General features: G+C 32.5%; 1 long non-coding RNA gene across 1 annotated transcript; it reads left to right on the top strand.

The window, feature by feature from the left end:
- Nucleotides 1-4,433: 4,433 nt before the first annotated feature.
- LOC127151318 (uncharacterized) lies at nucleotides 4,434-6,090 on the top strand. The gene is made up of 3 exons (XR_007824210.1): nucleotides 4,434-5,158; nucleotides 5,256-5,332; nucleotides 5,406-6,090. It is a non-coding gene; the product is annotated as an uncharacterized LOC127151318 (long non-coding RNA).
- Nucleotides 6,091-7,610: the final 1,520 nt, after the last annotated feature.

The raw sequence follows: 7,610 nt of genomic DNA, 5'->3' as shown, positions 1-7,610 counted from the left end.
CAAAGAATCTTGAAATAAATAAACAAATCTAAATGAGTGTGTACCTAAAAAAAATTATGTAGCCAAATCTGAACGATCGTGTATCAAAGAATCTTGAAACAAATAAACAAATCTAAATGATTGTGTACCAAAAGAATCATAAAAAAAAAATGTTTTAGTCAAATCTAAACAATCGTGTATCCAAATTAAATAATAGAATTGAAAAAAACAAATTGTTTAAATTTGGAGTTAAATCTAAACGACCAAATCTAAACGATCGTATACCAAATATATTATGCATGTTATACCAAATATATTAGGTACGTTGTTGACAAGACATTTTTGGTATTTTTCATTGTGGGCATGCGAAATTTTTTCGTTTTTAGAATTGTTCTATACAGTGTAAATATTTTATCACTTTGTTATATCTTTAAAAAATCCCAAATTTAAATCACTCTTTAAAAATTTTCAAATGGTTTTAACAACTTAATTATCAAGTTAAATCCCTCTTTAAAAAGTTTCAAATAGTTCTTTTGTGAAAAATTCATAGATATGACTAATTTATCAAATATTTAATCATTTGATTTGATTGTATGGGTTTAAATCACTTTTAAATTTTTTTAATATATTTACGAAAAATATTTGTCAATATCATTATTTTATCAAATTTTTTATCCTTTAATAGTGACTACGTACGTTTGAGTCTATATAAACTTAATCTTCTTTATTCTACTTTGGCTATGATATCTTTTCCCCCTTTTTCTAATGGAGGATTACAACTCAATCCTAAGAATTTGATTCTAAAAGTTAACATTATTTAATTTAACTCATTTAAGTTGTGGTCTAAATTTGATTCTCTTTCCTTTTATTAATTTTTATTAATTAATATTCTCTTAAAAATCATAATAGATTGACATTGTATGATAAATAAAGGAGGTGTTTTTTGGTATAAAAATAAAGACTAACAAGAAATGAATTCAATTTTTAAAACTTGTTTACCTAAAATTTAATATAAATGTTCTTAATACTTAAATATTGTAGATGTGCATAAACTAGATTAAACATTTATAATTATAAAAAATTAACATTCTCTTAAAAACTAATTATTCTATTTTTATCTTTAAGAAATATTAAAATATTTAGGATCCATTTGATAATGTTTCACTTTCTCGTATCCATTTCTTATACTTTAATAAATAGACTTGTTTAATACAGTGTCTTTGTTTCTTGGTTTTAGAATTTGAGAATCCAAAATTATAAAACAACGAAAAAGTAGTTTCTTCTATTTGGATTTTTATTATTTCTATTTTACGATTTTCATAGAGAATAAATAAGAGTTCCGATATATTCATTTTAGGCACATGTGATAATTTTCTTGATCTTGCAAGTTCTTTGTTTAAATCTCACAAGCAAGTTTTTCTTACATTTTTTATTTTATTTTAATTTTTTCGAAAATTCTATTTCACAGCATTTCTTTTCTTTTCACTTTTTCTTAATTCATTTTTTAATTACAAAAAATAATTTTCCAATATTATATTTCTTTTTAATTTTAAAAATTTCCTATATTTTCATTTATATATTATTTTAATTTTTAATATGTATATTAATTCTTTATGTTTCAAATTTCAACTCTCTCAAATGGATAATTTCTTTTCTTTTATATTTGTTTCCGATTTTATAATGTTTTGAATTAATTTTTCTATTTACAAAATAAATATGCTATATTTATTTTTTATTTTTATTTTAAACTTTAAAATCATGGGTTTTTTTTTTTCAAAAAATATAATAAATCGGCAAAATATTTATACTATATAAAACAATTTTAAGAATGGAAAAGTTCACCTGTCCAGATAGAAAATATAAAAAATGTCTCAATCAGCATGCGATTAATTGGTCACTCACATGCATAATATATTTCGTACATGATCTTGTACCAATATCGTTCAGATTTGATACACGATCTTGTAGATTTTTTTTATATTTGGTACACAACCGTTTAGATTTGGCTAAATTGTCATGTACCTAAATTTAAACGATTGTGTACCAATACTCGAACGATTTTTTTTCAAGATCTTTTATATTTTGGTATATAATCTGGTATCAAATATTGTTTAGATTTGGCTACACGGTCGTTTAACCAAATCTAAACAGTCATGTACCAATATCCAACTATTTTTATTCAAGATCATGTACCAAGATCTTTTATATTTGGTTCATGATTTTGAACTAAATAACACTTTGAAATAAAATAATACTAAGATTTATGATTGATTGAAAATAAAGATTATGATTTTAAAAAAATATAAAAGAATAAATGCAGAAGAAGAAAAAAAGAAAGAAGATAGAAATGAAGGCAAACCTAAAATATTTAAAGAAAAATGACCGATTTTATAAACTTTTTTATCTTGTTACAAGTGTCTTAAAAATATTTTGGTTTTTTTATATATATATGAAATTTAACCTTAAAATTATCTAAAGTTTAGATTTATATCTTATTTTAATTTTCAATAAGTATATATATATCTATATACTTTGTCATTTGTTTCAATTTTTTGATATTAAGTTTTGCAATATGCATGTTTATATATTATTTTAATTCTAATATTTTTAGTAAATGATATGAAATACAATGAGATGTTTTTCAAGAGAAAACGGAGTAGAATTTTACAGTATATTAATGGTTTTTTCAATAAGACATTAACTTAACTTCAATTTTTTACGATCACAATACTTGCATAATTATATAATTAAGTTTGATTCGACCCGATATCTTGAATTAGGGATGACAGTGTTGATTCAATTTGGACAACATATAAAGAATATGATGCAATTTTATTATTATATTTTAGTTGTAATCAAGTATTTTCCGTTAACATAAACTTTTGATAAAATATTTTTTTCATGTTGAATGTATGACATGTCTTTTATTCATACATATACTAACAAATAACCAGAAACAAGTATAATTATCAAACAAATTAATGTTTTATGTTTCTTTTTCTCACGGAATATGAATTAGATTAAAACGAAAAAAGTTATCAAACATAATCTTAAGTCTTATTAAAAAAAAAAATAAGAAACAAATAATAGAAAATGAGAATATTATCAAACGAAATTTTTACTGATGTTTCATATTTTAGGCTTTCCCAAGACATAAATGATATATTTTTTTTCTTAAGAAATGCATAATATATATTCCTAAAATTTATATAAAATTCTAACTATTTTGTATTTTTCCTAAAAGAAATATTCAGTTGAAGAAGCACATTGATGCCACATCAAACTTCAATCAAAATTTTAAAGGGCGTCTCATCGAAGGAATATAATTAATTTAAGTAAATAAAAGGTGTCCCTTCATTCACAATCTATTGGAATAATGGTCACATTTGGTCGTCAATGTCAATCTAAAACATATCTTAATTTTATCGAGGAAAAAATATACATAAAACCTGCAATTTAAATTTTAGAATTTGTTGAATAAAACCTTTGGAAGCTTTTATGTTGCACAATTTTACTTTTTATCCGATGATAGTCTCAAATAGACATTTATCACTTTAACAATAAACATTGATCGTCTATCATAACTTAATATATTACTAATAGAAAATAAAATTTTGATAAATTTGTAATATATATATTAGTTTATTTTGATATATTTGTAATATATATTAGTTTCAACAATTTTGTCATTACAATAATTTTCTAAGATCTTTTGTTTTACAATTTAGATAAATTTATAAATAGAATACCTCCAATAAGACATTTGGAGCAAGAACTATCCTAAAACTATAATGATCGTATCTTATTATAGTAAATTTATTTAAATGTTTTCAATTAACAACGGTTAACATTATTTCAAAATCTCAAAGTTTGCTATAGTATTTACTATTTGCTACATTATATTTTAATTATCTTACATTAATTTTTTTATTATTTTATATAGTATTTATGTAACGCCCCAAAATAAGATAATTTTTAATTTTTTAATTCTCATTGAATAATTTTAGTTATGTTGGAATTATGGAGGTGTTAATTGGAAATAAATTGAGTTTGTAACGCCCCAGTAGATTAGAGTTCCATTGTTCACCTCAAGAGTATTTTTTTTTTTTTTAAAGTGGTTATGAAATGAGATTTATTTTGACTTACACTTAATTAAGGTTAAAATTTTCCTTGGTTGGGTATTTAATTGTTGAGGTTTAAGAGTGAAATAAATTAATTAATTGTGAAGCAACAAATTAATTAATGCCTTGGAAAGGGTCAATGGTGGCTTTAATGAAGAGAGAGAGAGGAGAGTTGCCATTGGACTAAAGTAGAAAAGAAATTAATAATAAAAGAAGAAAAGAAAGTAAATTGGTGTGGGTGTTAATTTATTTTTATTTTTTATTCTTTTATTCTTTTAAAAAGGGGGCATTGGGAGGCGTGAAACTCATCACCTTCCCAAGAAAAACCCTAGCCCCACTTTGCTCCCACCATAGCCGCCGCCACTCTCCGCCGCCGCCGCACGCCGCCGCACGCCGCCGCACGCCACCGCACGCCACCGCCGCCAGCTGCGAAAATAACCCTCGGAGCCGGCCGTAGTAGAGCCGAACCACCATCCCAGCCGCGCCGCGTCTGCAAGCCGAATCCGGAGCCGCTCCTCATCCGCGCAGCCGAGCGCCGTATCTGCAGCCAGCCACGCCGCGCCGCGTAGATCCGACGCAGCGCAGCCGGAACTCGTCGAGACAGCCGAAGCCAACCAGCCGCGCCGCTCCGATCGAGCCGAAGGGAGCCGCTTCGATCCGCGCACAGCCGCCACTCGAAGCCGATCCGCCGCGCGTGCCTCCAGCCGTCGAAGCCGAACCCACGTTTCGGCCGACGCCCGAACCCGAAACCGATCCACGCCCGCTCGCCCGAAACCGACCCGCGCCCGCTCGCCCGAAATCGAACCCGCTCCACGCTCGCGCACGCCCGCTCCGAGTCGCAAGCCGAGCCCGCGCGCGCCCATCCCACGCCACGAGCCGCGCCGGTCTGCACCACGAGCCGCGCCGCGCCGCCTGCACTGCAAGCCGAGCCGCGCCTCCTTGCTGACGCGAGCCGAGCCGCACGCGCAAGATCCTTGCGCCAAGCCGAGCCGAGTCGATCTCTGTCTCCTTGCAGCCGAGCCGCCAAGCCTAATTTGGCTCCTTCCACCTAATTTTTGGTAATTAAATCAATTATTTTGGCATTATCCAGTAAGATTCAATATTTTGGGCACTAGTTAATTTAATTTGGAATTAAATTAGATCATTTTCCTTAAGGGACGTCTTGGACCAAGTAACTGCTGCAGCGGGGGATCTCTTCAGTAGGGGCTTGAGCACTGCAATCTCCTTCTAGGGTAAGTCATTTCGAATGAGTTTTGAACCGTTAATCGTGGGCGACCTAATTACGAATTTTGGCATATTAAACAGTTAGGACCTCGTCGCTTGGAAAGCGTACTGCCTCGCGGTTAGGACTCGTCAAGTAAATCTCCAGGTAAGAGATTCTACTACTAGCTCCATGCTTAGAAATATGAGATGATGTATACTCCAATTTTGCATGTTGAGGATTGGGCGGTACGATGCCTGAAATCAATGTTAGTATGATGTAAATGACGGTATGGTTATACTATAGCCTGTTATGTGTGGCGAGAGCTGTTATAGCTATACGACGAATGTCGAGACGGAGAGGGCAGAGATGATTTATATGATATGTTATATGCTGATGCCATGTGTATGTATACTGCACTTAGGGTACCTGTTAGCTTGATCTGTTAGAGTCGTACCTGCATGGGTGTCCTTCGGGATCACCACCTATTGAGGACTGTGTGGTCCGACGGGACGCCAGTCTAGCATGGATATAGATATGACTCGAGTGACTCGACGGGGTCCTCGCATCCCGACTGTCCTAGGTGTCCCCCGGGGCACCGAAGACCAGAGTTACGTTCCTACGGGAGCGCATGATTGCACGTGTTCGGGAACGTGCCAGAGATTGGGTACCAGTTATCAGGACTCTAACAGGAAGTTAACAGGCACCTAGTGGGACTAGTAGTGGGTCCCTTACTGAGTATTTTTATACTCACTCTCTTCGTTTTATGTTTTCAGGTAGAGGACGGGGCAAGGGCAAGGGCAAGCTGGCGAGCGACCCGAAGTGAGACCGTGGAGGGCCATAGGGACTACCGCTTCCGCTTATTCTTATTTCAGATTTTCGCATTTGAATTTGAGTACTTTTCATCACTTACCATCTTTTATGTAGATAGGGCCCGAGTAGGATTTCAGATTGCTTTTACATTTCTGCATGACTACCTTGTTTGAATTTTATAAATAAAATTTCTTAAACCGTATGCGTTTTGAAATTTTTTCATGACTTAAACCACTTGTTCTATATTGGTAATGACTTCGATTCAGTATAAGGAGTTGGGTCGTTACAGAGTTATTATTGGGAATTGTTTGATTTCGTAGAAAGTAGAATTAATTAGATATTTTTGAAAAAATATTTAATTTATTATTTGAAATTTGAAACTTCTGTGTTATGAAAGATTTGTTTTAAATGAATTGTGATTAGTTGATTTATATCTGGTGAAGATGAGGGAATTATGATTAATTATACATATGATTATATAATTAATTAAATTACGAAGTTACGATAATTATATTATGAAGATAATATAATGATTTAAGGATATATATGTTATTTTGGAAAGACAAAAGTAGTTCTGATTGTGGAGAGAGAAATTTTGTTTTTATTTTGTGATTAAGAAAAAGAAGATAAAAAAAAAAGATTAGATTAGTATTAAATGAAGAGAGAGAAGGTCTAGGTTTTGTTTTAAAAAGAATAAAGAAAAAATATAATAATTAAATTTTTTTTCCTTAAATAGACCTCGTGAAGAATGAGACACTATTCATCTTATTCATCATCAAGAAACCATCAAAAACCCTAACCTTAGCCGTCGCCCGCCGATTTCTTTCATCGTTGTTCAGTCGTCACATTGCTCCATCGTTGATCGAATCGATTCTTCGTCGCGTAACCAAACGTCGAGCCGAGTCTCCATTGCGTCTCCTCAATCGTTAACGTTGCACCGTCTTTCGTGTCACATCCTTCAACCGTGCAGCAGCAGCGCTGACGAGCCCTCATTAGTCGTCGATCGTCGCCTGAGTCCAAGAAGAGTTCAACAAACGCAAGCTGAGCCATTACTCGTAAACCAAACCACCCGAGCCGTCACCTCCTTGCAAGCCACGTGAACTCTAATCCGTCTGCAAGTTGCCTGTCTCAATCGATCTTCATTCCGAGCCGCGCGCGCCTTCACCCCTTCGCGAGCTACACATGAGTCGTCGTCCTATCTGACCTATTTTTTGTCCTTTTCCAACCTATTTTGGCAAGTTTTTAATGGGTTTTCGTTAATACCCATGAGATATTAACTTTTGACGTTAAATAACCTAATTTTGGATTTAAGTTGGAATTTACTTTAAGCTGGATTATTTTTCTTCAATGATTTTTAGTTGAATCTTGGAAGTAGTAACTAGAGAATTTTTGCTTAAGGTTGAGTTTTTTTCGACCCTATTTGTTGGTAAGTGAAAACCTTAATTAAATTTTGGTAGATATTGGCTCACAAATTATTAAATTAATTTTGTTTGTAT

Source organism: Cucumis melo, chromosome 10, assembly GCF_025177605.1.
Source record: "Cucumis melo cultivar AY chromosome 10, USDA_Cmelo_AY_1.0, whole genome shotgun sequence".
In the NCBI taxonomy this organism is placed as follows: Eukaryota; Viridiplantae; Streptophyta; class Magnoliopsida; order Cucurbitales; family Cucurbitaceae; genus Cucumis; species Cucumis melo.
Note: the sequence above shows the minus strand (reverse complement) of the source record. Positions and strands in the feature narration are given on the sequence as shown.